General features: G+C 38.6%; 1 pseudogene; it reads right to left on the bottom strand.

The window, feature by feature from the left end:
• LOC118569862 overlaps positions 1 to 9,790 on the bottom strand; it is a 169,109-nt pseudogene extending 159,319 nt beyond the window's left edge.
• Positions 9,791 to 25,498: the final 15,708 nt, after the last annotated feature.

Genomic DNA, 25,498 nt, shown 5'->3' with positions numbered 1-25,498 from the left:
AGGCCATCAAATTCTGGGGATGCAGCAGGGAGTCTTTGTGTTAGCAAACGAAGTTTGGTTATAACATTTGCATAAAAGTCCTACTAGGTGGGCGATAAAAAGATTTTAATTCCTTGTCCTAAACACAGTTTTATAGTATTTGATAGAAAAGACTCATTTTTTTATTTTTATTTTATTTTATTTTATTTTTATTTTTATTTTATTTTTTTACACAGAGCATAAGAACTTTTCTGCACAACCTCTGGGCTCTAGCTACTGGACAGGCTGGCCCAAGCCATGCCACCTTGCTGCCTTGAGACAGAGTCTTTGCCACGAGGTTTAGATTGGCCTTTTGTTCCAGGTTTCTAAACTGGGATCCTGGCAAGTGCTGCCAAGCCCAGAGAGACTTCATTTTAGTTCTGACAAGGCCGCTCTTGTCGCTGACCAGTACTCTCTGAAGAGGTTAACCATCTGATTGCTTTCTGATGATTTGTTCTTTACTGTCCCTCATCACCAGCATCAGATTTTTCCCTGTCATCTGATTTAATCTCATGTTTAATGTCAGCAACAGACAGCAAGGATTTAGTAGTCCCTGGAGAGTGCTTGCCAGCCAGCCTAGCCTAGGCGGTAAGCTTCAGGTCAATGAGAAATAATGTCTCAAAAAACAAGGTGTATGGCACCTGAGGCTGGTGCCTGAGGCTGTCCCATACCTTCCACAGACATATACATGTACATGCCCATTATATCCATTCATACACACACACACACACACACACACACACACACACACACACATACATACACACACACACTAAAAAGGATTTTATTATTATCTGAGAATATTTTACATGCAAATATTTCAATTACTCCAATTGTTCTTGTGAGAGAAAAATATTTAAATCAAAAGCAGCTGACCTACCAAGGGCCAGTATTCCATAAATCTCCTCTACCTTGTAAAGGCTTTACACAAACATTTTCATCTCCCCCACCTAGTAAAACGTTTGTTACTCAAATGTCCCTGCTGTGTTCCCAGACCTTGATGCCCTGGAGTGGCAGACCTCTTGTCTCTTTCCTTGATTTCCTTTGGGCTTACTCTTTTAAAACTAGCCAATTCCTAAACACAGTAAGGCCAGGCTCCAGGCAATGGGGAAATGATGCAGTTACCACCTGTGTTAAAATAAAGACTAAGTGACCTTCCTGCCCTGGTGAGCTTGCTAACCCTGCTTAGAGAAGCGGGCACTCTTTTAGCAAAAAGAAATCACTTTGCAGTTACTTCCTCATTGCTCATGTATTTCTTCATGTGGCAGCAAGAACATTTGTTTCCACACACTAATGCTTTGTGAGGATTATCAATTGAAATCGTCATTAAATTTTATAGAGTGACGGAGTGATTTGCATGTTTATTCAGTTTAACAATTAAATAGGATAGAAAAGGTAAACATTTTTCAATAAAATAATGTAATTTTCACCAATTAAAACTGAGGAAATTTAGAGAGCAGCATGAGAACAATACTAAGTAAACTCTCACAGGAAAACACTAACGCAAACCAGAATGTAGCACACAGCAGAAGAATTGTGAATCTGTAGCAAAAGAAGATTAGCTCACCAATAATGCTTTCTTCCTTTACACTCATCTACCTGCTCTCCTTTAAAATATAAGAGAGGTGGATTAAGGCATTAACAACAATAAACAGATAATCAAGAATGGACTCTAATCAGATGTAAGGGTGCCAACTTGTAATCCTACCACTCTGAAGACAAAGGCAAGGAGATAAAGTTGGAGGTTAGTCTGTTCTACACAAGATCATGTCTCATCAATTTTTTTTTTTTTTTCTGAGACAGGGTTTCACTGTAGCTTTGAAGGCTGTCCTGGAACTCACTTTGTAGACCAGGCTGGCCTCGAACTCATAGAGATCCACCTGCCTCTGCCTCCCAAGTGCTGGGATTACAGGCTTGCGCCACCACCGTCCAGTTGTCTCATCAATTTAAAAAATAAGTAAATTTACAGACTTTGGAGTTGGATAGTTCAGTGGTTAAGAGCACTAGCTGCTCTTCTAGAGGACCTGGATTCAATTTCCAACACCTACATGGCAGCTCACAACTGTCTGTAACTCAAGTTCCAGAGGATCTGACATCCTCATGTAGACATACATGGGGGTCAAATATCAGTGCACATTAAATAAAAATAAATAAATCATTTAAAAAAATTTACAGATTTCGTCACAAAATAATTAAAGCTTATATATCAAAGGCATTATAAATAATATAAAAGACATTAAAAAGGAAAATGGATAACAGTTATGCATAAATATATTCAAACCATTAACTCAGAAAGCAAAATATTAAGGAAGGAATTACCTAATATACTTAAAAACATACTTAAAATGTTTAATTTTAAGCAACATACTTAAAAATTGGGATGTCAAAGAAATGACGAGGAAACACAAATATTTCCAATATCAAAATACTAATTTAGTCTGCCAGATTTGTGAGTATCTATGCATCTACTTATCCATCTATTCATTAATCTAACCATTTATCTGTTCATTTCCATGACTGGCAGGAAGAAGAGAAATTTATGTTTTTACAATACAGAGTTAAGAATGAAAATTGTAATTCCATTGTGTAAATGACCAAGCAGTAAACATTTCCAGTATTCCAGGAGGCATTATAGTCCCTATTGCAGCCAGTAAATTCTGCTATTGTAGAAAAAAATGCATACACAAATAAACATGGCTATGTTTCAATAAAAGTTTATGGGAAAATACAGGATATATTTGACTCATAATATCATCTCATTGTGGATGATAAAAACCAACAAGCCTTAGAGTAGTGGTTCTCAACTTGTGGGTCACAACCCCTTTGTGGATCATACATCAAATATCCTGCATATCAGGTATTTACATTACGATTCAGAGCAGTAGAAAAGTTATGGTTATGAAGTAGTAATGGAATAATTTTATAGTGGGGTCACCATAGCATGAGGAACTGTATTAAAGGGTTGTAGCATTAGGAATGTTAAGAACTTTGCAGCAACTTTCTACTATACACCAAAAGCCTTCAAAATATGTTCACCATTTGACTAAGCAATCTGCTTCTAGAAAACTATTGTGTTTATTATAATGGTATTCATCAAATAATTCCAGTATATAATTCCCAAACCCCCTTCCTTCCTTCCTTCTTTCCTTCCTTCCTTCCTTCCTTCCTTCCTTCCTTCCTTCCTCCCTCCCTCCCTCCCTTCATTCCTTCCTTCCTTTCTTCCTTCTTTCCTTCCTTTCTCTCTCTTCTCCTTCTCTTTCTCTGTTCAGGCTTCAATAACAAAATCTGGAGGTCAGTTCATGAACAGTCTAATTTTATTTTGACAGTTCTGATAGCAGAAAAGACCAAGTTCAAGGGACCAGAGGATGCAGTAGCTGGATAGAGTCTGCTATTCTGTTTCAACGAGGACACCTCCTAATTGTATCCTCATATGTCAGAAGGTACAGGAACCCTCTCTTGTGTCTCTTTGTAATAACACTATCACAATCAGGAGGGATCTACCATCCTGGCCTGACAACTTCCTAAAGGAACATCTCCCAGTGTCAACATCTCCAGAATTAAGTTTTCACATATGAATCTGGGAAGTTATTTTGGAAACTTAATGTCCACCTAGATAGGTTCTGCACAGCTACGACCTGTTAGTAAACTAAAATTGTCACACTCCATGAATGCCGCCTCTCTCACTTCCTCTACTCCGGCACACTGACTTACCTTCCACTTTATGAACAATCATGGTTCCCCATCAATAAGTAACCCAAAACATTAAATATGCTGCAGTGGTGGAGAGGTTGGTGGATTCTGTGGTTAACAGCATTTACTGCTCTCCTACAGGGTATATGTTTTCAAAGGACAGGAGTTGAGTTCCTAGCACCCATACCAGCTGACTCATAATCAACCATAACTCCAGATCCATAGGACAGGTCCCTTTCTTCTGGCTTCTGGCAGTACTTGTGAACAGTACACAGTGAGTGTAATGTCCACAGTGGCAGTTCACCACAGTCACTAGCACAACAGTAACAACCAGTCTTGCTTAGGTCAGCTCCACAGTAATGCCCAGAAAGTGTTCCTGATGCATCAGCCTGTAGTGTTTTTTTTTTTTCCCAGTCCTTCTGACGATATAGCACTTCAAACCTTTCTCACTGAAAATGGTTAGAGGAAATGCTCCTCAGCCCATAACTAAGATCCTATAGTGTCTACTGTGAGGCTTTGTATGCATTTCTTAAAAACTATTTAGATGAGGTTTGGACATTTTCATGGGCTAAGGACACAGTGCAGCAGAATGAATACAAGTGGGCAAGAAAGGCCATTATAAAATTTCAGCCATGAAACTGCCCCTTACTCAACACGAAATTATCCATTGTCAAATTGGAGTGCATTGTGCTCAACTCTGAAGACATAAACACAAATAGTGCTTGCTCTAATTGTAGTCATAAACATCAGATAATAGGAAAATCATAAGTATAACTGTACATTATTATCTCATTTTGTCTTCAGCCAACCTAAAGGGTATAACAGCGTCCATATTTCTACATTAAACTTATGCTTAAAGAGATCTAGAGACTTAACAGCAGCTAGAAAGCTGAACATTGTTCAGAATGCCATTAAAATTCAACATCTGACTACAGACCCTGCTGACACAATAGCACAGTCTGTAGGTATCATAATCTGTAGGTATTCACTCTGCTTGACACTGGCTCTGGTCAGGACTCATGTTGAGGATCCTGAGAGTCATTCAGTTCATAAAAGCACATGAAGTTTGGGATAGGAAGTCATGGCAGGTGACTAGAGGCAGATGTGAGATTTGGATAGAAGTTAAAGACAATCTGGCCTTCCACAAACACACACAGAATTCAGTGGACTCAATGGTGTTCACTGAGTTCTTCGGAGCTCCAGGCTGTCTGCTTAAGGTGAAGAGAGATAACCACTTGCCAGGGCTTGCCTGAGTCACTCTCTGCCATGGTGTCAAGACCATACCTCAAAAGATTCATGCAAGTAGGGGAGAAACAACAATGTAAGTTTTCATTGTGATGAATAAGTTTTGTACAGAGGGCACTGCATAGGGGAAATTGGAAGGTCAGATTCCCTTCAAGGGAGAAATAATGGAGCCTTAAAGAATGAGTAAGATTTTATAATGAGTCTTTTAGAGCAATCTGCCCCCTTGTAGCCTGTTTAGATTTCTTGTTAGAACTCTAAATTCTAGGCTTTTCTTAAGGCTCTGATTCTATTAATACCATTCAGGTAATGTGAAGGTGAATACTGTCAGATAAATCTTTCAAAGCTGGAAAATCATACCTACATATTTCCCGTATTGTGCCAATCTTTATCAAAATTATTTGTTATACATGGTGTCTTTCTTTAAGCTTTAAGTATCTGCATTTACATATCTATACCTATGTATACATTTACACAATATAAATTAACACAATTATATATATATGCACATATATGACCCCTCTAACTTTAGAAATTTGCAACAATCATACATTAATATAAGTAAGGAGAACTAAATATTGGATCACAGAATTGTCAAGTTACCCTTCCCTTCTCTATGGCATCAGTACCTCCATCTGGCCCAGCCACTTGCTGTTCCAACCCTCTCCTGACTTCACATCTTTCCTTTCTCCTCTCCTCAACCAAATCCTGATAGCAAATGGTCTCAAAAAGCCCATGTATCAGAAGCCACAGAAACAGGTGAGTTTCAGCATCCTCACACACTCACAGAAATGGCTTCATATTGCCATGGGAAACTACTGAATACATTTTTCAGAGTATGCACCAACCTTGTAAGGAAGAATATAGTGGGATCCATCCTCTTTCATGGATAATGAAGCCAGATGGAGAAATTATGCAGAAAGTCAAGAAATTGGTCGTAGAACTCATGTTCCCACACTTTGGATTTTTTTATTTCTTCTCTGTGGTTAAGCACTGACTCTTATTTTGTTTTGGTTTGGTTTGGTTTGTTTGTTTTTTGGCATATATTTTATTATAAATAAGTAGTACATTGACCATTTGAAGACAGTGTCACTGACAGGATTCCAGTTTTAAGGAAAAACTGAAATGTCAGAATGTTTTACATGCTGCCATTAGTTTGTGTACTTTGCTTGAAAAATGTTTTGATGAGCTCAGTGGTGGCAGAGTATTGACTCTTAAGATTGGTTAAAGTATGGTTGAGGGGAATCAGATTTTGTTCACTGAAACAGTGCTCTATTTGACAGTCACATATTGTTAAACATGCTCTTGTCCTTTGTCGCTGAACTCATGGATGCTATTAGAACTAGGAACAAGTATAATCTTGAGTATTTTTCCAATTCTAAATTGTTGTTCTGAAGCAAAGGAAGAGTGAGGTTTTGTTAACTTCAAAAGACCCATTTCTGTGCTTGCTCACAAAATTATGGTGATTCTTTGAAAATATTTCATGAGGTCTTACTTAATTGTTTTTATGACAGCAATAAAGTGTTCCTGAGACATTTGGCCCATCTCACATTAGTGAGTCATATTCTTATGTTAGGACAGGCCATTTGATGTCCCTCCATTATGTCCCTTCTGCGCATATGATGACTGTGTAACTCTCTAGGTAGACTTGATCTGGAAAAGGTCCAAAGATGACATAGATTATAGAACAGCTTGGTAATGTAAAAAAGTTTTGCTGCAGAGGTTAATATCCCAGAACTGACAGAAGATTGTACTGCAGTTTATCCACTGTTCTTAGCTACAATGAGGGAGAGTTGGGAACATTTCTGACCTCATATACGGTATAACCACCATTCCGGAGCACTTCACACAGGGTGGCTAAAACAGCATACATTCACTCTCTCACATTTCTGGAGCCTGTGTGTTGAAGATAAAGGTTGAGCAGGGTTGGTTCCTCTGAGAACAATGAGGAAAATATCTGTTTGAAGGCCCTCTTCTCAGCTACTGTGGTCTGATGGCAGTCTTCAGTGTTCTTTACTTTCTGCATTGACCTGGTCTTTGCCTTCATCACTAGATAATGTCCTTCCTGTGTGGAGATGCCCCACAAACCCCTTCTATAAGAACACCAGTCAAATTGGAGTACGGGGTCCACTCTACTCCAGGACTAGCTGATTTTAACTAATTGTATCTGTAATGACAGCATTCATGATATAGTCATGTCTTACTCCCAGTTGTGCAGAATATGACCACATTAGAAATAGAATCACTATTTACAGTTTCTGGGCAGCTTGCTTCAACTTAGAACATCTAGTCTTTAAGCTACCACTCTGGAAAAGTGCCCAACACACAGTGCTTATGACGTGACTATATTTTCCCCCAATTTCATGGAAGAAACAGGAACCTTTGGTCAACTATTTGAGGATCAGCTAGAGCCACATAAAGGAAAAAAGTATCCTATACTCTGACATCACAGAGGGCCCAGTGAAAGACATTTATGACCCTGGTTAAGGTGCAAGGAAATGAAATGGCAGGTATACATTTTTGTAGGTTCTATCATTACTATTGATGGTACCAAAGCAATACCTTCTAGAATGGCTGATTCTTTCCTTACAGATACAACAATGCAATGTTGGTCAGGGAGTAGTAGAGTCTCCTGATATAATGTAAAGGAAGCCATTTAGAATTCCCTGGAGCCACATGCTTTTTGAAAATGATGAATGGAGTTGACTACGACTTTCTTATCTCAGTGTTCAGAAAAAGGGATAAATGAGTGAGGAGAAGAGCATTGGGAAGAGAGATCTCATATTCCTCCTTTGAACTTTAGATTTTAAATGGACAGCTCTGTGTTCACTTTTGGTTGCTATATAGCCTGTTGTTATTAACTTCAAGACTTCAAGAATCTTTTCCCCACAGGCCTACTGGCTAAAACTGTGGAAAAGCTTTACAAGCTATTCTCTTACAAGGTCTCACCACACAAAAACTAAGGTATCTCATAACTCTTAAACTGGGGTTTCATATAGGGTACAACTAGTAGGTGGGGCTTATTTCCATTGGTTAGTAACAGAATTGCTTCTCAGGCATCCACACAGCTGTCTTAACCTTCCAGCTAAAAATAAGTAACTCATTGACTCATCACATTTTTAACTCCTCTGGTTTTTTTTTTCTTTCTACTTCCTCTTTAGTATTTAAAGACTAATGAGATTACAGTGGGCCAAAGCAGAAAATACAGGCTATTTGCTCCATTTTAATGTTGGCTGATCAGTGATCTTAATTAAATATCTTCACATCAACAACCAGACTAGTAAAGTTGAATAAACAGCAGGTGGGAATTTGGGAAGATCTCTTCTGCCAATCCCATGATCGGAACATTCTTTCAATCCCATGACTGGAAGACTCAGGATATTCATAATAATTAAATAATATTCAAAGCTAGTATTTAAGCAATAGAAAGAATAAAATATTAACAAGGAGAAGTAAACTACAGATAATCATTTTTAATATTCTTTGACTTGATCTATGCTTACTAGCAAAATCTTGAGTGACAGAATAAAATAAATTAGAAAATAATTTAAATCTGGAGTCTCACAACTCTACAATTCCTGTGGACTTGAGGGTCGCAAAAACAGTCTCTAAGGCTAAATTCCCTCCTGTGTTGGTGAGATTTGGTTAACTTGACACAAACTAGAGTTACTTGCGAAGAGGGAAACTCAGATGAGAAAATGTCTCCATATGATTGGTCTTTAAGCAAGCTTATAATACATTTTTTTTAAAAAATTAATGACTGACATGGGAGGGCCCAGCCCATTGTGGGCAGTACTAACCCTGCACATCTGGTCCTGAGGTGCATAAAAAACCAAATTGAGCAAGTCAGTAAGCACCTTTCTTTCATGGTCTCTGTCTGAATTCCTGCCGTGGATTCCTTCCAAGAAGTGTAAGCCAAATAAATCCTTTCCTCTCCATGCTCTTCTCAGTCATGATGTTTATCACTGCAATAGAAAGCTAACAAGACACCTCCTTAGCTTGTAGCATCATCAGATAAAAGGTAAAAAATGCTAATGCTAATGTAACAATGTTATAAGAATCAAATCTGATAATTTCTAACAACTACTTTGTAAATTATATACCCTAATGCAAATGTGACTCATTACAATTATTATAGAACATCTAAACCTGATTCAGAAATGATACGTGTTCTCAATCATCATTATTTCATTCAGTAAAATAGTAAACATGGAGGAAAAATGAATTTTGTGCACTAAGAAGTACAAATTGGTAGAAGCTTGTCCATCATTCATGAAAGGGGCATTCATGTGAATGCTTGAGTGTGTGTGTGTGTGTGTGTGTGTGTGTGTGTGTGTGTGTGTTCATGAGTATAGATTGTAATAGGAATGTGCATGTTACAACTGTACCATGGTAGTTAAATGGGTATCACAATAAAATCAGAGTCTAAAATAAAATAAGATTTTTTTAAAAAATTTATGTATGTTGGTGTTTTGCTTGCATTCATGTCTATGTGAAGGTGTTGGGCCCCCTACAACTGGATTTAGAAATAGTTGTGAGCTGCCATATGGGTGGTGGGAACTGAACCCAGGTCCTCTGGAAAAGCAATCGGTGCTTTTAACCACCGAGCCACCTCTCCAGCCCCCAAATAAAAAAATGTTTAAGTCACAATAAACTCTGGCAAAAGAGATTTAAACACAGAGAAAAGTCTGAAATAATCACTTCAAACCAAGCAAGGGGAGGTAATGCAACAAAGGAAAAGACAGAGGAGCACCTTCAGCCCTCAGCAAAGTTACCTGTTGTCACACTGCATGACATTGGCGCAACTCTGATCATACAGATGTGGCCAGGTGCCTTCCATGTCCCTCTAGTCACGAGCCCTTTTCTCAGCACATCACTGTACACATTCATCCCCGCTCTAATATTCTGCATCCTAAAAATTATTACATTTATGTACTTACATAACATGAATTATGTGCAAAGCACTGTTCTATATTCTTTATATTAACTTAAAGTGATCATCCATCTTCATAACCCCTATAAAGTTGGAACTGCCATTATCTCTATTTATAGAAAAATGTAACTAATTTGTTTTCTGAATCTTTTTCTTTTTAAACTGTAACTTTATTTGGAACAGAAGTTTCTGGATATAATATTAACATCATCAAAATCTTTGTCTCCTTTTAAAAAGGAGTATTTTTTTCCAAGTGGTTTTCTCTGTTCATGGCTTCTATAATTTACATCAAGAAAGGATTTGAAACACAGTTGCTCATGGCTTTATCGTCATGCAAATGACAAAACATAGTCAGCCTCACTTTACAGACATCTTTGAAGTGCGCACAGATTACCCTCACATAAAATGTATCCTGATTAGAGGTGACATTGAGATTTTCCAAATAGTGTCAGTTTTAATGAAGGAAAATTCTTTCTCCACAAAACAGAAGGCACCAAGTAGTCTCCTTTTTACTCACATGTCTCTTGAACAGCACTCATCTTTTCTGTATTTTAAAAGATCATTCTGTTTGAGATCTTTTAATTTATTCTTACTTTCACTTAATAAACATGATTAAAATCTGTCTTTCTTGTACTCTTAGCAGGAAAAGCATGTTCTTGACTTATTTTCTCACATTTTATTATTTTAGAAAAAAATTATCAAATTTATCTCCATTTTTGCTACTTCAAGGTCAGGTTAGAAATTTTAGGAAAATACACCAAAATGGTAGATTGCTCTGCCCTTGTCTATACAATCAGGTATTCAATTAGCCCTATGTGTGATTCTGACTAATAGACTATGCCTCATCTGTTCTGAAAGCTCCTGGGTGCTGGTGATAGACAGCAAAGGTCAGAGACTAGACTGAATGTACCAACTTGTGTAGAAAGACATTTCACTCAAAAGTTTCTGTAAACCTAAATTTCATTTTGTGTTTTTATCTTTCAAGTTTCAAGTTTATACCTGATATCTAAAATTCATATAAAGATATCATTAACATAAACAGTAGCTTTAAAATATTACTGTAGGAGGGAACATATGATATTTGAGACCAGAATACTCTTTATTTTATTTTAATTTTGAGACAGGTTTTACTATGTAGCTCAGGCTGTCCTAGAACTCACTGTGTAGATCAGGCTGGCCTTGAACTCATAAAGATCTGTCTGCTTCATCCTTTCAAGTACTGGGATTAAAGGTGTGCACCATTGTGCCTGGCTTAGACTGGACTACTTCTCTAAAAAGATTAGTTTTATTTTTAATTAGGGTTGTATGTATGTGCAGATGAACAATGATGCCTGCAAAGGTCAGAAGAGGTCATCAGATCCCCTGGAGCTGGAGTTATAGGCACTGCTAGCTACCTCACACCAGTGTTGAGAACCAAATGCCAGTCCTCTGCAAGAAACCTAACTGCTGAACTGTCCATCTATCCCTAGACCAGAATATTTTGAGAAGCTGTTTGTCTTAGTTTGGGTTTCTGTTTCTGTGATGATACTGCATGGTGAGGGCAACTTACAAAATGAAGAGTTTAATTAGATGAACAGAGGGTTTGAGGCCATGACCATCATGGCAGGGAACATAATGGCAACAGGCACAACCATGGCACTGGGCATCAGCTGAGGGTTCATAACCAGATCCACAAACAGGAAGAAACAGAGAGAGCTAACTGAGAATGGCATTAGTCCATCCCCAATGGTACACCTCCCCCAACAAGGCTGCACCTCCTAATCCTTCCCAAACAGTTCCACCAACTGGGTCTAGCTACTCAAACATATAGGCCTGTGGTGGCCATTCTCATTCAAATCACCACATTGGTAGATAAACTGTATTTGTGAAGTCAAGGGGAATAATGTTCATTGAGAGTTAAAGTCTCCAAAGCATGAATAGTTTACTAGTTTGCCTCTTACACTAATGTTTTCATAATAGTTAACAGCATACTCCACTATGGTCCTAAGACAATTGTCCCTAAGTAATACAGTCTCTAGACCAGCCCCAGACTCCTGTGTGCTCAGGGCCTAATGAAGGCTTCCCTTAACACTTGATTTGGAAACTCACTCACCAGGCCCATTGCAAAGCAGGCTACTTAAGTCACCATTTGAGTGAAAGGTGTTCTAAACACAGAAACAGCAATAACAGCCAATGTTTGTTTCATGTTTACATTGCAGATACTCAATTACTTTATAACTATTGGTTGTTAGTCTATTTTTATCATCCAGATGAGAATTTTATTGGGAGAGTTTATAGTGTTAAGCCACAGACAGCCATGATGGAGCCATAAAAGGAGGGAGAGCCTTTTCTTCCACTGGGCAAGGGGAGTTTCTGGCTCTTAGAAGTTTGTAAAAAGTACTGGTCACCACATGACCTAGTCTACATGCCAGAAGTCATAAAGGAATCTACTAGTCAAGTTATAATCAAAGTTGCCTTGGATCTTAGTATTAGGAGAGGGCTTGCTTATATTATTATAATAACAAGATAAAAATCGAGCTTCTTGTCCTTACTTTTTTAACTGAGGAAACTGAAGCTTGGGAAGTTAAGCAAACTGGTCATAGAGTTAGGCAGAACCAGGGTCCTTGGAAATCTAATCCAACATCTGATACTATAATCAATAATTCTTAACTGAAATATCTCTTACATAGGACATTTTTGGAAAATATATCTCCAAATATCTCATAAGTTATCTGTACTAGTCCTTAATAAACAACTTATACTGAATATTTATGTTAATTATGCCACAGTGCTTCATAAATTATCTCAAAACTCACTAGCTCAAAAAAGATAATTATTAGTATTACTCAGTCTCAAAGGGTTAAGAATCTCAGGCAGCTTAGCTGGTTGGTTGTGCCTCATGACTCCCATACTGCCATACTGCATACTCACATACTGCAGTAACCTAAAATCTTGATGGAGACCAAGGAATGTGTCCTCAGGAGAGATTGTTGGGTCTTTGCTGTAATTCCTTCTCCTGGAGCTTCTTAAGTGGCAAGGCAGTAATCTAAGATATAGCAAGCCAAGAGCCATGTGATGTGTGTGTGTGTGTGTGTGTGTGTGTGTGTGTGTGTGTGTATTTGATTTTTTTTCTTTCTTTCTCTCTCTTTCTTTCTTCCTTCCTTCCTTCCTTTCTTTCTTTCTTTCTTTCTTTGTTTGTTTCTTCCTTCCTTCCTTCCTTCCTTCCTTCCTTCCTTCCTTCCTTTCTTTCTTTCTTTCTTTCTTTCTTTCTTTCTTTCTTTCGAATTCTGCCAATTCTTAGAGTTTAAGCACCATAACATCTGTTTTAATCAAGTCAATTCACATGAGCTGCTAATAGAACCCAATCTCAAGAAAACAAGTGGGCTCTAACCTCTTAAGACAGATCCAAAGCATTTTGAACATGTTTTAAAAACATCTATGATATTTAATCTAGATAAATTAGAGAGATTTCTGACTTCACTGGCAAACTATCAATCAAATTTAATTTTAACTGTCAGGACCATTCTATTTATTTACAACATCTCATTTTAAGATGGGGGAAAAGTCTGACCTATGTCATCTTATTGTTACCTGGACTCCATTATAACACACCAAGAAATGCCGAGCTAATCAAGGACGGACACTGACTAGCTTTTCTATGTCACCATGTCCTGATCTCCAGCCATAATTCACTAAATTCTCTCTCCCTTCCTGAATCACATTAACAAATATACCAAAGTTTGTTTCAGACTCAAATGACTAACACATCTCCCTGGATTATTGGATACCTTTTCATAGCCTCTGGTCCATAATGCCCCACCCGGGGGTGCTCAGTAGGTAGCTTGATTTCCCATCTCTGTTTTCACCACCTCATTTTCACCTACACTAGCAGGACTGACCAGTCAGTGGAAGGAAAATGTTCTCTGCTCTGGTGCTGCCTACATTTGGTACTGGGTGACTCTGCTATGAAGCGCCATCTTGCCCACTGCAACATACTTAGCAACATGCCTGCCCTATACTTGTGAGATGCTAGCAACTCCTCTCAGTAAATAAAAATGTCTCATTATTGCCAAATAATCTGGGGGGAGTATATGTATGGCAAAATTGCTTCAGATATGACCCACTGGTCTAAGCTATTATGATTTGTGGTGACCTTTTATGTGTGCACCCCAATAAAGCTTATCTGAGGATCAGAAGAAAAAGCCAGTCATTGTATTAAACATAGAGGTCAGGCAGTGGTAGCACATGCCATTAATCCTAGCATTCAGGAGGCAGAGATTCATCCAGATCTCTATGAGTTCAAGGCCACACTGGGAACAGAGCCAGGCGTGGTGGCACATGCCTTTAATTCCCAGCACTAGTTAACCATAGAGGTCTGGAGGTCTGTGCAGACAGACAGGGAGTAATAGAGCTGGGCAGAAAGAGGAAGTAAGAAGGCAGGGACAGAAAGGCATATAGGCATGGCTAAACATGAAGTAGCTCTCTCTGGAGGCTGAGGAGTTGGTAATGTAAGGTTGGCTGTTGCTTGTCCTGTTCTGATCTCTCAGTTTTCACCCCAATATCTGGCTTTAGGTTTTTTATTAATAAGACCATTTAGCAATTCGTCTTACAATGAATAAAATCAGGTATTTTTCATGTCTCATTTTATGTTATCTATTAGATATTCTTTCTTTTCTCTTCCTTTTTTTTTTTTTTTTTTTTTTTTGGAGATGGGGGGGTCTCACTATGTAACACTGGCTATCCTGGAACTCACAATGTTGACCAGGCTGGCTTCAAACTTAGAGATCCACATGCTTCTGCCTCTACCTCTGTCTCCTGAGTGCTGGGGTTAAAGGCATGAAAGATCACACCCCGCTTATTCTTTATTTCTTATATTAACCTTTCTGAGTAGCAGTCATATACCCATCTTTTCACTAAATACCTTACGAAAACATTAAAATTCACTTACTTTGTGTAACAACAACATGTAATTTATTCCATTATCTTCTGCTGACACATAAAGATGTTGAGGCAGAATTGCATAATGTCTAGGTTTCAAAGCTCTCTTACACACACACACACACACACACACACACACACACACACACACACACACACATGCCTATTCCCCCAGGGCTTTACTTTTCTTCCACTGGCATTCCTGACTGATTCCCACTGAGCCCTGGATGCTTAAGAAGGGTCACAGATGTTCAGAAACCCATCTAGCTCTCCATCAGGAGAACCAATAGAACCTAAAACCTGGAAGAAAAGAAAGACGATGTGAACAAGGTGAATAGCACCAGGGGTGAGACAGGTAGCCCTCTATTGATAGGGCTTGGAGGGACAGGGTCCAGTAAGACTGGCAGAAGAGGGCACTAGAAGGGGTTTAACAGTAGGATGGCATCATAGGGAAGAGAGAAAAGGAGTGTTTCTGTAAGGAAGACAATGGATACATTTAAAAAACAACTCACATTTTAGTAGAAACTTCACCCATAGCCTTGCATGAAATTAGGAAAACATCTATGGAAACTGTTGTCATCATTAAAATGTAAGAAAATGTAATGCATTCATTACTCCACAAATAACCCACTTTTGTGTCAAGTGATGTCCTAAGTATACCTTTCCCAAAAGCCTCCAGTAGCTGTCTTCGGACTCCTTTGCCTTGACGAATAAGGGTCTTTTCAACTTGACCCCACTCTACCATCTAGGCCCAGCTTTCCTGTTTGATGTACAGTATTTTGCTAATGGTATTTTCTTGAAATGTCTTTCCTACCTTTCAATCTTAGTTTTCTCTAAATGCCCCTGTGATGGCTAGTTTTATGTCAACTTGACCCAACTGAAATCACCAGAGAGGAGGGAGCCTCCATAAGATCAGGCTATAAGGAAGCTTGTAGGATATTTTCTTAATTAGTGACTGATGTGGGGGCCTAGCCCATTGTAGGTGGTGATATCCTTGGGCTGTTGGTCCTTAGTTCTATAAGAGAGCAGGCTGAGCAAGCCATGGGAAGCAAGGCAGTAAGCATCTCCCCTCCATGGCCTCTGCCTCCGCTCCTGCCTCCAGGTTCCTGCCATGTTTGAGTTCCTGTCCTGCTTTCCTTGAGTGATGGACTACAATGTGGAGGTGTAAGCCAAATAAACCCTTTCTTCCCGGACTTGCTTTTGGTCACAGAGTTTCATGACAGCAATAGAAATAAGACAGCCCTCTTCCCAGCATCTCCTCTGTCAAGGATTTACCATCTCTCAAGGCCCAGATATAATATTTCCTACTCTAAAGCTCAGTCTCTAGCTCCAGTTAATAACCACTCACAGGGACTTCATCAATGCCCTTTGGACCTCTTAGGGGTTTTCTCTGAATTTTAATGACCTGTTCATAAGTCCACCTAGACACTTACTAGTAAACCCCTTAAGAAAGAGAAAGTTTCATTTGCCTTTGCCTTGGCTTTGAAAACTATGATGGCTATTCTTGGTAGTCAACATGACTATTCCTGGAATTACTAAAACTCAAGTGGCCAGCTACACCTGTAAAGATTTTCTTTTCTTAATTAAATCATTTGAAGTAGAAAAATCAACGTTTGATCCAAATCTTTTGAGATGGGAAGATCCACCTTTAATCTAGATCTTTTGATGTGAGAAGATCCACATTTAACCTGGGCCACTCCTGCTCCTGGCATCCTATATAAAGGACATGGAAGAAGGAAGCTTTTGCTCTTTGCCTGCCTGCTTTTCTTCTCACTGGCAAGTCCATTCTTTCTCTGTTATTAGAGCCTACTTCTTTGGGATTCTGGAATAAACTGAAGACCAGCAGAGACATCCAGTCTTATGGACTGAACCACTAGTGGGTTCTTGGACTGTCCATTGGTAAATAGCCATTGTTGGACTAGCTGGACCACAGATTGTAAGCCATTCTATTACATATATTCTATCATTCATATATATATACATATATATGTATGTATATATATGAATATGTATATATAATCTATAATCATATATATTCATTCTATCAGTCCTGTTCCTCTAGAAAACCCTAAAACAAAGACCATATGTGCTTAGTAAACATTTATTGAATGAAATTAGAAGTTGAGTTTTCAACACCTCAATTTTTAAAGATTAAGCAAAACCTAAGCCAGCATACCAATTTCCACTTTCCATGTATGCTGCCAAATATCTTAATAACTTTGGCATTTGAAGAACTTTATTTCATTTCTGGAGTGCTTTATAAATATTCTCTAATTAACCCTCCAATGGCCCTGGGATGGTGTATTGAGTGACTCTTGTTCCTTGGACTATCTATTGCTCTTCTGAAGGTATGGGGCTAGATCTTTCCCAGAGCACAGGCAAAGAGGGAAACTAGCAAGTTCCAAGTGCTTGTCCATCACACAGAGGGGCTCTGGCTAGGGGATTAACACTCTGAAAGCAAAACCATTCTTTTCTCTTTCTCCTTTTTCTTTGTTACCAACCACATTTTGTTCTGACTTTTAAATGTTAATTTTTATAAACTCTAAAAAATGATTCAAGTCCCCTATAGCCAATTTATTTTTGTAAAGACCAAATGTCTAAAGCAAAAATATAAATTTGTATATATGGTTGTGTTCAAAGGGAGAGAAAAAAATGGTTAAATGCACTAAGAAGCATCTTTCAGATCTCTAACCCAAGCCATTCTGGAAACACATAGGTTTGGTAGATAAGTATGGTCAAAAGTTAATTTTTGGGTTGGGGATTTAGCTCAGTGGTAGAGTGCTCGCCTAGCAAGCACAAGGCCCTGGGTTTGATCCTCAGCTCAAAAAAAAAAAGTTAATTTTAACAGAAACATCAGGGAGCTGGCTCTCTGTCAACATTCATTTTACACACAAAAATGAGGTTCTACACAATTTTTTAGAATAATATCCTCTAGCTAAATTACATAGACAGCTATACCTAAGAAAGAGTTTTCCCTTCAGATTTACTGCTCTGAGATATCATAGAACTGTGTCTAATTTAATTTTCTCCAACATATTACACAATTTCTTTTAACACCAATTACATGCTAAGCACCATACCATTATTAAGCATATGTAAAAGCATATCTTGTACTGTAGTTAAGTATGTATAATAGTATTCCTAAGAAATTATAGGCAGATTGCCTACAAAGGCATCATTATCAACATATTTCTTGATTTCATGCACACTAAAGCACTTAGTATTTAAATGGAGTAACACTTGAGCACATTATCTCATTTAAGCAATGTTAAACTCAGAAGATATGATCTGGGGTTCAAGTCAAAGAAGCATACAATACTAATCCCTTTTATGAAGGGATCATTTTCAAAAGTCTTGGTGGATATCTGAAAGCACCAGGAAAAGTTGTGAACCAACATGTATGTAGTGCAGTATGGCAGTCTGGCTACATTGGGATGAGCTGTGGCCCGGGTGAGACCCATGGAGAGTTCACCATGCAACTCAAAACAGTATACAGCCTAAAACTTTTCAGTTATTTCTAGAATTTTCCACTTAGCATTTTTAGACAACCACAGGTGAATGGAGTAATGAAACCACAAATGGGGGGGGGGGGGATGACATTCTCTATTGAGTTGTTCAAGTGATAGAATTAAGCTTTCCCTTCAAAATTGCTGCAGCAAATGCATGACCCCCAATCCATATCCTCAGCCCTGCAGTATGTATTCTTCATGTGTGTTTAGGGTGTATTGCCATAGACTAGCACATATTCTTGAAATGATATAGCAAAGACAACATGTCACCTCTGTGGTCATCCTCCAAAATCATATAACTTTAATCTAGCAATCAAACACCAGGAGAGAGGCATTATATAATACATTATATAATACATTTGACTAGTATTCTTTATAGTTCTCAAGATCAGTCAAAACAAGGACTGTCTACCTCAAGGTAGCTAAGGAGACAGGACAATTATGGTTAGCCACTTAGATTAAAAACCTGGAACAGAAAAAAAAGAATACTAGGTGAAAAATATAGAACATCAGTAATGCATGGCTTCATTAGTATTAATGTGTCAATATTGGTTCATTAATTATAACAATGTACCATGCAAGTGTAGAATATTATTAATAAAGAGAAGTGGGTGTGGGATATAGGAAATGTTTGCACTGTCCTCACAATTCTTTTTTTTCCAAACCCCTAAAAGTTCTCAAATAAAAGCTCAGTTTAAAATAATTTGCTCCAAAGAACAAGTGCCAATACCTATATCCAGGAAAGAACTCAGACATAGAATATGTAGAGAAAGACAGGGTGGAGAGGTGGCTCAGCACTTAAGAGTACTTGCTGAAGTGACAATCTAGTACACATGTCAAGTGGCTCACAGCCATCTGTGACTCTGGCACCATGGTATCCAACAACACCTCTCTCTGGTCTCTTCAGACACTGCACTCCCATGCACATTACATGCATGCACATACAAATACACATAAATTTTAAAAATAATAAATCTTTATTTTAAAAAACATATTTGTGTCAGAATATATATTTTAAAACAATATGCCGAGGAGGAACTAAAACATTTACAAAAGTGAATATGCCAATGGCAAGATAGAGAAGACAGTGATTAGCAACCACCCACTTATCAAGAGAGAACAAACTAATACTGTAAGGAACTGTACTACTTCCACCCAGACGATCACAGTTTTAAAAATGTAACAGCACTAAATCCTGGTGTCAAGAGGGGAATCATGACATTGATGCTGGGAAGGGGTATTGGTAAAACTACCCTGCAAAGCTAGTGTCTATTCAAATAAATTGCTTACATCCTGAATGCCACCACATGAATTACAATAACCCCAAATCTAAATAACCACAACCTAAATCCCACCAACAAAGAAAATGGGTAATAATTTGTGCATGCACATAATGGGATATTAAACAATAACAAAGAGACATATAGTGACCACATATAAACAGTATAGGTGAATCTCACAGAAATGAACAAAGGAACCAGGCATGCAAGGGTCCTACCTACTCTCGAGCAGAAGACAAACCTGAACTATGGAACTGAGAGATGAGAATCCACAGGGTGTTTCTTGTTTTTGCAGACTGCCAATCTATTATAGAACGAACCCTAGCTCCAGCCTTCATTATAAAAACTTCCATTTTAAAAGTAACAACATGTCTTAACTCTAAGACAGTATTTCTTAAATGATAACCACAGACTTTCAGCAGTCTTTAAAAGGAATGAAATATTTGTTAGATGTGAGGCAACCATGAAACAAATAGCTGTGTCTTGGTATCTGTGTCTCCAGCTGGGCAAAACTGCCTCTTTGCTGTTAAACACCCTTCAGGCTCTAGATTTTAGTCTGTTCTCATTATAGTTTTAACTAAGGACCAAGGGATGTTCTTCCATGTGTGTACTAATAAATGGTCTATATCCTCCAAAGAACTCAGCTTTATTATAATATCATTTTCATTGTGGTTTTGGCCTCCCCTCCTCTCGCTCTCTGGGCTTTTCTAGAGGATCATGGGAAAAACTGCTTTAAAAGGGAGACCCTGACAGCTACAACTTGGGAGGGGAAAAAGGGTTACTTTCCCTTATGAATGTGCCCTTTGCCTCAAAAATATTTATAAAAAACGATACTCATTCCAATCACCAGACTGTCAAAACACAATCTTTATAAAGCCACAGAGAAAATACAAGTCTTAGACATCTGATATTAAAGAGTTACTGTTTATTTGTAATGCTAATCTTAGTGGGTACATTCTACATGGGCAGCCCTTGTGTTTTCTTTAATATAAAGTTTTATTGTTTAATTTTAAAGTTACACATAAAAGTAAATAGTCAGGATGATAATAGATCTATTTTATGTCTTTGCTTTTTCAGGTTAATATACCAAGTAGTGGGTGTTATTACAGCCTTTGCAGGATGTTCCATTAATCATTCTCCCCCACCAGCATCACCACCACACTCCTCCTTCATTCTCTGGAACTTCTTTTACTATTCCCCTTAATTTCCAAGTAGATCCACTGGCCGCTTTTGTTGATGAGGACAAGAGAAAGAACCTTGAGGCAGTCAAACCTGGGACCACTCACAAGCCATCCTGCTTCTTGTCCTTGACAATTAGTTCTGTCTTGGCATTAACCAAAAAATACCCTTCCTTCTCTCAGCAGTTCTGTCCCAGATGTTGACCATAAATAATAGAAATAATCAAAGGCCTTGATTTCTTGCTTTTATTTTTCCTCTCTGTGATGGTTACTTTTCACCTTTTACTTTCAACTTGTCACAAACTAGAGCTACCCTAGTTAGGGTTTCTATTTTGACAAAACACATTATGAACAAAAGCAAAAGGGTTTTTTGTTCACAGCTCCATACAACAGTTCATTGTCAAAAGCAGTAAGGGCAGGAGCGTGGAGGCAGGAACTGATGCAGAGGTCATGGAGGGTGCTGCTAACTGGCTTGCTCAGCCAAGCTTTCTTCTAGAACCCAGAACCTCCAGCCCAAGGATGGTACCACCCACAATGGGCTGGGCCTTGATAACCCATTAAGACAATGCCTTATGGCGGGATCTTACAAAGACATTTCTCAACTGAGGCTCCCTCCTCTCTGACGACTCTGGCTTGTGTCAAGTTAAAACTATCCAGCACCCCTGGGAAGAAGGAACCTCAATTGAGGGATTGCCTCCATTGGATTGAACTACAAAACTAGAGCATTCTCCTTTCCTATGCCAATTTAAGGAGCACAGCTGCACAGAAGCTCTGAGAGACCGGATACATCATTGGCAGTCGAAGTGTCCCTCAAACTCTAGTCCTGACACGTGGGTGGAAAGGCCCATGACCACCCTGAGGGTGTGACACCTGAACTGAGCAGCTCACTCCCAAGCTGTGCCTCAGCCCAGTGAAGTCTTAGTGACTCCTAGATAGTGACCCCTCCAGCTACACAGGCGTTCTTTCTGTTACTTTCCTCCGAGGCTCTCACCTGTAATGAAATCCCTTCCTGGAACTCACTCCTCCGCTGTCAGTGAAAGTCATTGTTGGAGTTCATGAGAAAAAGTACCGGAAGATACTGTCCAGGATGACATTGGTGGCCATTTATTGTTCAAGACTCTAGCTCCCTGAGTTACGCACACCTGAAGCAAGAAAGCCTCCATCATGCTCAAGGAGCACAGCCCCAATTTCAACACCCACTTTATTACACTTTCTTTTCTCCACTTCTAGCCCTTCTTAAGAATGTTTGCCTTCCTCGTGGTCTTATGGTTCACTTTGCAGCTCTCCCTCTGTCTCACTCTCTCTCTGTCTCTGTGTCTCTCTCTGTCTCTGTCTTTCTCTGACTCTCTGTCTCTCTCTCTGTGTCTCTGTCTCTATCACACACACACACACACACAACACACACACACACAACACACACACACACACACAACACACACACACACACACACACACACACACACACACACCTAGATTATGCATGTTACAGGCAATATAAAGTATTTATTATTCTGAGTCCGGCTTATTTAAAATCTCTAGAGTGATCACCTTTGAGAAAAATGTAATGAATTCATATTTCTTTACAGATAAAAAAAATTCTATGTCATATTTTCTTTACTCACTCTTCTGTTATATCATCTAAGATGGCTCCACTTCTTGGTTATCATGAGCAATATAACAATAAAAAACAGAGCTGGGCAGTGGTGGCGCACGCCTGTAATCCCAGCACTCAGGAGGCAGAGGCAGGCGGATCTTTATGAGTTCGAGGTCAGCCTGGTGTAACAGAGTGAGATCCAGGAAAGGCACAAAGCTACACAGAGAAACCCTGTCTCGAGAAAAAAAAACAAAACAAAACAACAACAACAAAAAAAACATAAGCCAGTACCTCTGTGGCAAGTCAACTTAAAGTACCCTGAGTCTATCGAGAGATGGAATCTCTAAATCATATGCTAGTTCTGCTTCCAGGGTTTTGCAGGCTTTGCACACTGATCTCTTTATTGGCTGTACCATCTTACATGCCAACTACTGATGGATAAGTGTTCCTGTTTCCCCTCTCTACCACAATTATTGCTACTTCTTTTCTTTCTTTTTTTCCTTTTGTTTTTTTGTTTTGTTTTGTTTTGTTTTCTGAGACAGGGTTTCTCTGTGTATCCTTGAATGTCCTACAACTCACTCTGTAGACCAGGTTGGCTTGAACTCACAGAGATATGACTACCTCTGCCTCCCAAGTACTAATATTAAAGGTGTGTACCACCACCTCCCTGATACTTATTTTCTTAATGACAGGCATTCTGACTAGGCAAAGTGGATACAAAGAAGTTCTAATGTACATTTCTCTGAGGGCTAAGAATGTTAAACATTGTTTCAAATATGCAGCGGCCATTGGAAGTTCTTTTGAAAAATCTCATTTATTGATTGTATGATTGGAAAGTATATTTTAGTTTGTGTACTCAATTTTATTATTATATTTATTCTGCATCTGGCTGTTTTATCTGCCTGTTTGTCTATGTAACATGTATGTGCCTGATTCCCTAAAAAGCCAAAGGTCAGCATTGTATCGCCCAGATCTGGAGTCACAGGTGATTGTGAGCTGCCATATGAGTCCTGGGAATTGAACCTGGCTCCTCTGTGAGAACAGCCAGTGCTCTCTTAAACTCTGAGTCATGTCTGCAGTCCTGAGTATTTGATGGTTTTTTTTTTTTTCCTATATTGCAGATATTAACAGTCTGTTCATTGTATCTCTGGTAAATATTTTTTCCTACTCTGTAAGCTACCTCTTCATTTTGGTGGTTGTGTATTTTGCCTTGCAAATTCTAATCCACTTGTCAGTTCTTGGGTTAATTCCCTGCTCTATCTGAATATTTTTCAGCAAACTCCTGTCTGTGTATATATCTTTAAGTATTTTCCCTATGTTTTCCTCTAGGAATTTCAAAGTTTGTTGTCTTACATTAAGGTCTTCAGTACACTTGGAGTTGACGTTTGCACAGGGTAAAAGATATTGATCTAGCTTCTTTTATGTGTGAATATTCAGTTTCCCCAGCACCTTTTGTTGAGGCTTTTTTCTCATATATATTTTTTATTTTCCTTTTTTTTTCCTTTTTGTTTGTTTGTTTTTTGCTTTGTTTGTTTGTTTGTCGAGACACGGTTTCTCTGTGTAGTTTTGGTGCCTATCCTGGATCTTGCTGTGTAGACCAGGCTGGCCTCGAACTCACAGAGATCCTCCTGGCTCTGCATCTCAAGTGCTGGGATTAAAAGGCGTGCGCCACCACTGCCTGGGTTAAATATATATGTGTGTGTGTGTGTGTGTGTGTGTGTGTGTGTGTGTGTGTGTGTGTGTACAGAGAGAGAGAGAGAGAGAGAGAGAGAGAGAGAGCGAGCTTGGGAGTACTTTTGCTGCTCAGAGTATTTCACACTTCTATATGTGTGTTGAGATTGGTTACTTCTGTGAAGAATGTAATTGGAATTTAGATGGGAATTGCATTGAATCTGTAGTTTGCTTTTGGTAATACAGCCAGTTTTACATTACTTTTCAAAGACAGCCTTTGTCTTTTAAGATACATCCTGAGACAGAGGCAAAATATCATGTCTAGGTTCTTCACAAAGTCCTGTTCGCACGTAGGAATAGGATGTGAAGACGAAGCAAACATGGGCTTTGGCTACACATGAATTTGTTACATGATTCTCCACTTTTGTGACTTCTTGATATTTATTAAACCAATGGGAATTTTAAAATAGGAGTAATTTTTTTTTTCAGTGAAAAGTGTGAGGATGAAATAGAAAACAGGAAAGCACTCTTGGGGAATTACAGACAGAAGTATACACTCCTCTGTCTAACAGTAATCTCTACCATCTTCTACAGACAAAACTTCCCCATTTTTAGAGGCTGCAAAATTTGAAACAGTGAAATAAATCATCCTCTCTAACAATTGGTTTACAGCATTTAATTTTACATATATATTTTTTAAAAGCCTGCCAATGCAAGATACTAGTGCAATATAATTCACTTTACAATTATCCAGGAGCATAGCCCTGCTAGTCTAGATTCCCAGGAATAATTCACCCCAGGAGTTAATTACCATCCAATTTATTGCTTTTCATATCACCTAAGCTGCTGAAGCAACTAGCTACCTGAAAAATCATGTATTTTTTTGGAATACTTGTCAAATTTAATTTGGTTGAGTTCTAAGGCAGAATTAACAAGCGTTTTTCTATTTCTTGTGGCTGAAGAGTCACAGGTATGTCTGCAACAGTTGACTGCAATGTGCTAGAGTAACCCTTCTCTAGACAGCTGTGCAGTCAAAGCCCCTCGAATTTAGCATCTCAAAGGGCACCCCTGTTGAAACCGCTATTGAGAATAACAGCTGTCAACAGCTAATTGCCTAGTAGCATACCTGGCTTTCTTACATCACAGCAATTGATTTGAGCTTTGGGCTGGCGTCTGATGTGTTGTATCAAGGGCATATCCATTTTAAGAGGGAGGCTCTTTTAATGCAAAAATCAATGTCTCTTCCTTTTGCTTTCTTCACCAATTTGATAGGAATTAATTTGGCTGTCCTAACATTGAGAAAGGAATGTTAGAGGTCTCAGAAGTTGTATTTGTGTGTTATGTCAAAATATAAATAGAAAGGCTGAGAACACAATTCAGTGGTAGAGCAGGGCTTGGCATGGGTGAGGGCCTGCCTTAGCAATATAACTACCACTGATACTCAAGTACTGGCTTCTGACTTCTCA

Source organism: Onychomys torridus, chromosome 18 (genome assembly GCF_903995425.1).
Source record: "Onychomys torridus chromosome 18, mOncTor1.1, whole genome shotgun sequence".
NCBI classification, from domain to species: Eukaryota; Metazoa; Chordata; class Mammalia; order Rodentia; family Cricetidae; genus Onychomys; species Onychomys torridus.
Note: the sequence above shows the minus strand (reverse complement) of the source record. Positions and strands in the feature narration are given on the sequence as shown.